This window comes from Balaenoptera ricei, chromosome 7, assembly GCF_028023285.1.
Source record: "Balaenoptera ricei isolate mBalRic1 chromosome 7, mBalRic1.hap2, whole genome shotgun sequence".
Lineage (NCBI taxonomy): Eukaryota > Metazoa > Chordata > Mammalia > Artiodactyla > Balaenopteridae > Balaenoptera > Balaenoptera ricei.
This window is the reverse complement of record NC_082645.1, coordinates 7,597,041-7,607,455: the sequence shown is the minus strand read 5'-3', so window position 1 is coordinate 7,607,455 and position 10,415 is coordinate 7,597,041.

The following is a 10,415-nucleotide window of genomic DNA, read 5'->3' as shown; positions in this document are numbered from 1 at the left end:
GATGTATTGAGACATGAGATCTGAATGTCACACTCATGAATTTGGACTAGATATTTGTTATTATCATGGAAACATGAAAATCACAAATTACTTGATGCCAGAGTGTAAATTGATGAAGAACGCTGAGAAATCAGAATAACTTTGGGTTACTTTGAAGCTGGTGTAATATGGCTGAGAGAACACTGGTGAAGGATTGAAACCTGGCGCTGTGACAGCAAGTGCATAATCATGTCCAATAAATTGATTTCTCTAGGCTTTTTTGTTCTCATTTGTAAAATGAAGGATTGGTCTAGATTATTTCTAAGGTTCTCTTCATAGGCAAAAGTATCAACAATGATTTGCTAATTCTGTGACTTCAGAAAAAAGTTTTTTCTGTTAACCTTACATGTTGTTTGGTTTCCCAACTGAATGGGACAAAAGGTAAACTAGAAAACAAAAACCTTTTTACTTAGCTAACACAAACACCCACAAAAGTTTATTTGCCTTGTTGAAGTGAGATATTGTTAGACTAACATTAATGATTGTCCAAGGGTTGATGACTAAGCCTCTAAGAACCTTGGACTTGGAAGGCTTACCCGAATTAAAAGCATCTGGAGTTTTCCTAGTCAGTACCTAGAACCCAAAACACTAGAGACTCTAGTACTAGTTTTGGTGGTGTTTTGATGTAGGAATACATATAGTTGTAGGACACAAAAAGTCAAGGATTTTTGCCTTTTTGAGATTACGGGATGGATCATTTATTAATCCATTCATCCCTCAACAACTATCACCTGAACATCATGCACATCCCAGGTACTTGGCACTGGACCTCAGGAGGAAAACAAAACCTTTTCTGCCTTGTGAAGTCTGCAGTACAGTTGAGGAAACACACAGTAAATAGTTAAATTAGTGTATAATTTCAAATTGAGACAAGTGCTACAAAGATGATGAACATCTCCATACTGTGAAAGGGGACTGGGTACGACTTCAGGTGTGACTTGAAGATAGAGATCTTCTAAGAGCAGGGTGAAGAGCAAGTGTGAAGGCACTAAAGCTGCAAAATCTTGGAACATTCCAGGAACTGAAAGGAAGGCAAAGCAGCTAGTGGGTAGCCATTAAGAAGAAGGTTACATATTGAGGTTGTGTGTTAATTTCATGGCTTACTATGTGCCAGGCACTATGCTAAATTCCGTTTCATTTCACATGCTCAAAACCCCTTCAAAACAGTTACTATATAGTAGATGAGAAATTAAGGCTAAGAGCAGCGATTCTCACCCTGGCTGCATGTCAAGATCACCTGTGGATCTATTACAATTTCTAGTGCCTGAGCCTCACTCTCCATACATTCTGATTTGATTGGACTGAAGAGGGGGCCTGGGCCCTATTAATAAATCCCTTGTGTAATCCTAATATGAAGCCAGAGTTGAGAATCACTGTCTTAAAGTTAATTTGCCCAGGGTCACTTGGCAACAAAGTGGCAGAGGAGAGAAATTAAACCTAGATCTGTCTGATTCTACAACCTGTGCTTTTAGCCACTCACTAGTGCCCTGTCAACATTCAACTACGTGTAGCGCCAGTTGCATGCTAAAAACTTTGTAAAACACTGAGAAATAAAAATGAACAAGACAGAGCCCTCGCCTTCATTAAATTCACAGCCTTTTAAGGCAGAAGTCTCAGTAAATGAAGCTAGGCCAGCTCATGTAGGCAGAAACAAGTCAACTGAGGACTGTCATTGAGATCAGATACGTTCTTCCTATTTTAAGCTAGATTGGCACTGAAGGTAACTGGTGCATCAGGGTATCTACGTAGGCAGCTATTGCAATCATCATCTGAGAGATGGTACAAGCCTGAACTAAGACAATGGTGAGGGTTCACAGAGAATTGGCAGGACTTGCTGACCACTGACATGAGGGTGAGGACAAGAAAGAAGTGGAAGATGACTTCAGAGTTTCGAGTTTGATAGACTGAGTGGAAGTGAACACCACTGATCTAGAACAAGAACACAGGAATTGAATCTGGGGTTGAACGAGTTTGAAATACTTGTGGAACATTTAGGTAAAAATGTCTAATAGAGTACTGGAAACGTGCATATGGAATTCAGGTGAGCAAACGGATAGAAATAGATATCTGGAATCCTTGACCTCCAGGTGGTAGTTGAAGGCATGCCTTGCATAGTGTGTATGCTGTGTATGGAATTTTTTTTAAAAGACAATAGAGATCAAGAGGAAAAAAATCCACAAAACCTGACATTGCTGTATTTGAATAGTTCAATAAAGCTATTTTTATCTGCAGTGATATTAAACACAGTCAACTTATGATTATCTATGATGAGATTTTAATACTTTCCAGACCTTCCCTGGGCACACAGCAAATTTAACAGATGATGCATAACCATGGAATGCAAACCAATTTTAAATATTGGCTAAATATTTAAGAATGCTATATGATGCATTCAGAACTGTAACAGAAATATCCTACAACAGTGTTTTCACACATAACTAATTTGTATGTAACCCTAGTTTTGACTTCAATCATTTTGATAATATTACTTAAACCTACAAAAATTATAATGTTCTAAACATAAAACTAGGTAGAAAATCCTTAGGCTTAACTCCTACTTCTATAAACCAAAACATTTGCAAAATAAATATGAACAAAAGCATAAAATAAGTAAGCTTCAAATTATAGTAATGTGAAAGGTGTTTCTTGAAACTGAAGCATTTCAATAAAGACTGAAGTAGCTGCTACAGAATGAATTATTTTGAGATAAAACATGCTCTTATTACTGTTTATCATGTGATGGCCCAATTCTTTCACTACTTCTCTTTATTGAACCTTTATTTGTACAGTCAACCCTACCATTATTTGGCCTTCATTTAGAGCGAATGATAATTTAAATCCATCTCTGTTGTTTTTTAATCAATGTAAGACAATTAGAATCCAATCTTAAGAGAAATCATGTAGCAATGCTCTGCTGGAACGTGTTTATCAACATGATTCACAACATGCTTGTATTAATATTTGATGGTTGTCATGTAATTAAAATCACATCATTTAAAAATTCTCCAGTAAATTTATGGACCACTGAGAATGTACTCATGTCCTCTAAAGATCTGCAAACACTACTTTGAAAAAAGCTATCATAGGTTATCCAGAGTTTTTGCTTATTTATGCCTTGTAAAATTCCTTAGCATAAATCTCCAATTCCCAAAATGTATTCCGTAGAATTAATATTAACAGGAATTTGTGGAGAAAAATAGGATTCTGTGCTCATATTTGGTAAGCACTGGATTAGAAAAAATTAAACAGATATTGTCAATATGGGAATTTTGCGACCCTGTAATATTCCAGGACACAATTTGTTCCATGAAACATTTGTTCCCCCCCCCCCTTTGGAGCATCTCACAGAGCTAGTGGTTGGCTATGTTTATATATTGTCAAATAAACATCCCTCTCTAATATGTTTAGGGGAAGTTGAAGTATTGATGTTGCATTTTACAGTGAAAGCTGTTTATAAAATCCTCTGTCATCAATCAATCCATCATCATCTACATAGAAAGCAGGCTCTTAGGGCATATGGCACACTTTTCAGTGCCTAGGATGGTGCCTGGTTTGTATTGTAATACAAGTTCAATAAATATTTGTTGGGTTAATTAAAATTTTGTTGTGTTTGTTATTTGTTTTATGTCAATAGTGGTTGCTACTATTTTGGTTTCATGAACTACGTAGCATCTGGAGAGAAGACTGATCAGAAAACTATTTTTATGTAGCCTTCTTATATAACAAGTGTTTATCCTGAAGGAGCAGAAAGAAATTTGTCTTAGAATCTGTACTGTCTAATACAGCAGGCACTAGACACATGCATCTATTTAAATTAATTAAAATAAAATAAAAATTCAGGTCCTCAGTTACACTAGCCACATCTCAAGAGTGCAATAACCCACGTGATGGACAGTGCAGATTATAGGACACTTCTATCATCACATGACGTTTTACTGGGAAGCACTGATTAGATGATTTATGTAAATTTACCTGCCTCAAAATACTGACAAGGTAAGAAAAAACATCAAGAAATAGAGGCAAAATCATTATCTATCCACCAATGTGTCCATCTAAAATTTATTGGTTCTCTTAGCATGTTGGAGACAGAATTCTGTAATGCAGAGGAGCCCAGTGGTTTTAGTTTTACTTTAGGAAAAAGTTTGAGTTATGGCATTCTAAGCTTTCAGACTTGGCACCAGCCTCTTCCAGAGGGACGTGCCCATTTCAGAAGGCAGTTTGGTTTCTCAGCAAGAATCATGAGTAGGTGACCTATAAGAAAGTCTATATAGCACATAAAGGTGGGCCAGGTTATAAAGAAAAAGCTTCCCGCTGGAAACAGTGTTTGTTGGAATGTATTTTAAGTAGGACCTTGAAAGCATCAGACATCCGAAAAGATCAAGAGGAATTAGCAGGCTGAAATCTAAGGGGAAATGGGACCCCAGGCAAGTAAGCAGAGCAAGGAAGCCACTCTTGCCCTGAAATTATTTGCTGATTGGGAAAAACTGAAATTCTGTTTTGGCAGACTTTTCAGACAAGAGACAATGTAACATCTTGGCTGCGAACTTTTGGCTTCAGAGACCTCACATTGAAAAGGCAGGATCCCAAAGAACAGCACCTTTGACCCTGTGAAGTAATCCCACTCCCCACCCACAGGCGGAAATGAGCGGAGCAGTGGGAAATTCAAAGGTACGAAATAAGTACCTGTGGAAATGTAGCCAGAAGCTGGCCTTCAGGCAAGTTTGCATGCCAAATTCACTCCACCCCAGTAAATACAAAAACTTCCTATCTTTAGTTTTGTTTAAAGTGGTCTTAGAACGGATAGGGTCCAAAATGCCTGTGAATTGAACCCTTCTAAATGTTCTTCCAGCCTTTTCCAAATACCAAGCCCACATCTAATACATCTAGAAGTTTCTTTAGTAACACTCACCTTAACCAAGTATCCAGAGCTTTCAACTTATTTGTCATAGGAAACAAAAACCACCCCTTTCATATTTTCATTTCATCAAATTACAAATTTTGTATCACTTTATGTAATTTCTACAACACAACTGGTAACAATCACAATGAACTCTTGGTGGACACACAGCCTAATTGCTGGGGTCACAAGAGCCTGGGGCAGCCGGCTGCGGGAATGGAGGAGGCTCTGCCAGGGAAAGGGGGCTTTTACTCTACTCTGAGTGCAGGATCTTCTTTTTTTTTTTTTTATTTTATTGAAGTACAGTTGATTGACAATACTGTGTTACTTTCTTCTGGACAGCAAAATGACTCAGTTACATACGTATATCTATTCTTTTCCATCTTCTTTTCCATGATGGTTTATCCCAGGATATTGCATAGAGTTCCCTGTGCTCTACGGTGGGACCTTGTTGTGTATCCATCCTCTATATAATAGTGTGCACCTGTTCATCCCACACTCCCAGGCCTTCCCTTCCCTACCCTCCTCCCCACACCCCAGCCACATGTCTGTTCTCTTTGTGAGACTGTTTCAGGATCTTCTTACATCCTTTGTCAGCGCTGGGAGGAGACCAGGAGGCTCACAGAGGGAAAGGACTTGCCCAAGGTTTATTATCAGTTGGGTCAGAAGAGCAATCAGATCTTTGATTCCTAATCCTGTGCTCTTTTTTTTTTTTTTTAAATAGAATTCATCTTGATCTCAGGACCATGCTTTACATCTTTTAGATCATGTAAAAGACATTTTTTCTACTGTATTAGCTTAACAGACTCTGAGACAATAATAGATCATTCTTGGTATATTTGTAGGTAAAGCTTTTGTACATTTTCTTAATAATATGCCCAGAATACTCAATATAAGTTATTTATCATTTCATAACTCTGTACACTGAGATCACCCACTATTCCATAATAGTTACAAATGTGAGGTGATTTCATAATAGGGATGCTTATCTTCTTGCATGTAAACTCATTCAATGTCTACTGCAATTACTGACCTTAGCTTAATTGTAATTTTTTTTTAATTGGTGGCTAGCTCCATACCACATTCAAACAAACTGAAAGAAAAGAGGAATGACAGAGGCGCTTATAAATCAATCTAGTCACAAGACGGCAAACTAACCTGAATTCTCATGGTTGCACTGCTTCAATCCGTGATGATTAGTGATGTGATGATCAATGCTGGCTACAGAAAAAAAAAAAAAAAAATTGTGGTCAAAGAGGTGGGCAGGATGGGGAACAGGACAGGTTGAACCTCCAATATTCTGAAAGAAGAGGGCAATGAGAAGGGTATTCACCATTTAGTACTGACCTTGGTGTAACCCTTTCAGGACGTTTTTCGGGTCTGTTAGGAAGCAGTGATGACTAAAGTCAATAAATTGACTTTAGTCAATGTATATAAAGTCAAATGGTCCCTGTAAGGCTTGGTATGTATCATCAGGCAACAAATAAACTAAACAAAGCCCAAACAAGGTCACCATGGATGAGGAAGCAAATGCAAAATACAACTCTGAGACAAAGTCACTGAGGTATAAAACATCAGGGCTAGAAGACAACTGGAAAGATTATAGACTATAAACTATTTGTCAGAGAGGCAATGATAGAGACCAAGAAAAAAGAGGCGACACTAGCTATTAATTATTGCAAGGGCCCATACAATCTGAGGTCAAAAAACATAGCAAGGTGCTCTCTAAGGGATTTCTCTCCTGCTAATTCACCACACTGTCGTTCCAGCTCTGCAACGCTCCTCCATTCAAACTGAATCACACATGAGGGGCTTATACAGCTTTCACTCTCCCGAAGGGAATAGGTGTATTCTAAGCTCTTATTGAACTTAAGCTAGACTCACAGTTGTCTAAAAGTGTATATTGCTTTTATAAGGGGCTGAAAAATGTAGCAGAGAATTTCCTCTGACTTGCCAGTTACATATATATAAAAGCAGAGGATTTTATCTGATAACAGGTGGAGGACACAAATGATTAAATAGTTTAAAATTTCCCAAAAGAAATATGTATAAGGTAGGTGATGTAATAGACATAAAACACACCTATAGAAATTCAAGGGCTTGAATTTAGATTTCTTTGGGGATTTAGATTTCCCCAAAACAGGAACTATCGAAATAATTGTCCATAGAAATAAATTATTTGAAATGATTTTAAATTCAAAGGGGAAAGGGAGGAGAGGGATAAATTAGGAGTATGGGATTAACAGATACAAAGTACTATACATAAAATAGATAAGCAACAAGGATTTACTGTATAGCACAGGGAACTATATTCACCATCTTGTAATAACCTATAATTGAAAATAATCTGAAAAAATATATATATATATAACTGAATCACTTTCTGTACACCTGAAACTAACACAATATGATAAATCAACTATACTTTGATAAATTGTTTTAATTAAAAAAATTAAATTTAGTTCCTTTGGAATTTGAGAAGCATTGCTTTTTCTTTAAGGCTAGGAATTAATGCTTTAATAATGATGACAGAAAATTAAAAGAACTTAAGACTTTTCAGAAACAGATCTTAGATTCATAAAATTAATTTTAGTATTGAAGTATGACAGAACCATCAGTAGAAAAGATATTCCAAACTGAGAAATAGTATATGTTGCTCAGTGATGGCCTGGAGAGTCCTGGTGATGCTTAATATTCTCAGAGGGTTTATTGGACACCTTAGCTCCAGTAGATCTCATAGCTCCTCTGTGATTTTAAAGATTGATCCTCTGCTAGAGCTCAGTTTTCTTTGAGGAAGCCTGTACCAGTGGAAAAGCGTGAGCACTCTTTAGAAGCAGGCGTATCTACGTTCTGGTCTCTGCTCGCTATCACCAGCTGGGTATTCTTTGGCAAGTTGCTTGACTTCTCTGATCCTCCATTTCCTCATCATTAAAGCACTGGTTGGCCAAAAAGTTCGTTCGGGTTTTTCCAGAAGATGGTACGGAAAACCCGAACGAACTTTTTGGCCAACCCAAGACTTCCTGTCGTAAGGAATATATCTGATAAAGTCATAAAAGATCATAGTTTTGTGGGTATTATTATTAATGACTTTGATATACATCTTGACAAATGGCCTTATTTCTATCGAATGTCTCCAGGATTGGGACTTTCTCGCCTCTTCATCTTTGCACACACAGCTCCAGGTATGAGAGGGTTCCTCCTGGGGTTCAACTGGACTCGGATTCTTTATGGCTCCCACCTCTTGATTCCCTTCCATGTGACAGTTTTAAATTGTTCGATTCTCCTCCCACTCCCCACTCCCCACAGATTCTTGTCCTGGCTAAATATACTGTTTCTTTACTCATTTTCCATAGCACAGTTTCTCTGCCCCCTTCTATAACTGTTGCTTTCTTCTGGACATACTTCAGTCTGTCAATTTACTTGCCATAGGGCTACTTCCAGAACAAACACCAGAGTTGCAGGCTCACACCCCTTGTTTTGGATCCTTCTTTTAACACAATGTTCTATCACAGTAGCATTTTTTGGCAGCTACATCCCACTATTAAGTTGTATTGAGTTGTTAAATTTAAATAACTCTTAAATCCTTTCCATGTGCAGAAACCACATTTTCTTTATCTTTTTCTTTTATAGTTGTGAGTAGAATTGGGGCTGTTTTGGATGTTTCTACCTTGTCCATTGAGGGTGAGGGGTGGATGCCTAAACGAAAGTGTTTATAATTCAAAAGGGTTGAATTTCTTCTTCTTAAACCATGTTCATAGTTACTACCTATAAAGATCTCTGGGGTACAAATTCCACCATTTAACATAATGCCTTTCAGCTTTGTGTTACCTACAGCCTGTATCTGCATGCCATCATGCTACCATAATCTTATTCCAAGTCCATAGTAAACAATTTGTGTAGTACAGCGCCAAGCCCAGAGGCCTGTGGTGGGCTCTAGAGAGAGCCCTGCCTTTTAGTTGACATAAATCCATTCATCAGAGAGAACTCTGCCTACTGTACACCCAACTCACATTCAGAGTGCTATCGTTAGAGGTTGGTAAATTGATGTAGAAATTCAAGCTAAGCACTTCATCCTCACTAATTTATGCTGTTTTCTTTGCCAAAGGCTTACAAATCATCTCCTTAATAATTGGTCTCAGATGTCAAGCCCATCTCTGGAGTTCACAGGATTCACCTCTGTTTTGAGAAGAAGACATTGTCCATTTTCAGTCTTCCCTAATTCTCAGGATTCTTCAAAAATTATTGACAGGAATTCCTCTGTTTTATCCCGAAGTTCTTTCAGTGTCTAAGAAATGCACCTCATCATGAATGTCATGAAATGTGTATGCATTTTGAACAGTCAGCACCTACAGATTCTTACACATTCCTTCCCTATCTGACAGTCTTTCAGCTGGAGAAAACGTAGGAATTAAAGCAGATAAGCAGTTCTGCTTTCTTCCTTTTCTCTTTTAACACTGTAAATGTCTGGGTCTACCAGGCTCCTTAAATCATGGGCACCTTTCTGGGCCATCTGTGACTCACCACCTCAGTCCTGAACCACATACATTTGTATTGTTCATAACTTCACCCTGAGTGCTTGCACTCTACAGTCTGACCTGTTTTCAGCCTGACTCTGTGACTTATTTGTACTTTTCACTTCTACTTGCCTTCTTAGACCTGAGAGTTCTCATACTTTGACTTTTCTCTTTGCTCCTAACCCTTTGGTCTCCCAAGGGGAAATGCTTCTCTTCAGCCAATGGGTTCTTTCCTTAGGGTGATACGCTTGGGTCTGGCATCCTCACCAGGTATTCCGGTTATTCATTGCTGTGTATCCAACCAGGTAGCAGCTGTATCACCTTTCAGTCACAGGGTATCACTTCTGCCATACTCAGCTGGTCAACTGCTCACTAGGGTTGGCCCAGATTCAGAGAGAGGAGACATAGATTCCACCTCTCAATGAGAGCAGTGTCAGATTTGCAGACAAGATTTTAAAACACCATACCAGATTAGCAGAGCCCAGCAAACAGAGACCAAGCATCATGCAGCAAAGGCATCTGTCACTTGCTTTTCCTCCTCCACATAAGCGGACAAGTCCTTTTTGATGACTTCATATGTTTCACATAGCTCCCTTCATTCTGGACATTAACATGTAACATTCTTACAGACTTACGTGGCTGTTTAGTCTTTGAACATGACTGCTTGTCTATTTTCTGTTTGGATTCATCAGAGAAGACCCTCTGAACCCAAATCAGTTTATTAGGAGCACTTCCATTGCTCCTACCCCACTCTATTGCCAAAACTTAAACTTTGAAAATGTTTAATTTCTTTTCTTAGCGTCCCTATAAATGGAATGCTACCAATCCTTTCCTTCTTCTGTGTGCATAATGCACTTCCACATATACACATACACACTAGGTATTTGCCTCTTGTCATCCCTCTTAGGGTGCAGAAGGTATAACGGCATGGTCAGACAGACGTGGCTTAAATTCCCGCTCTCCCT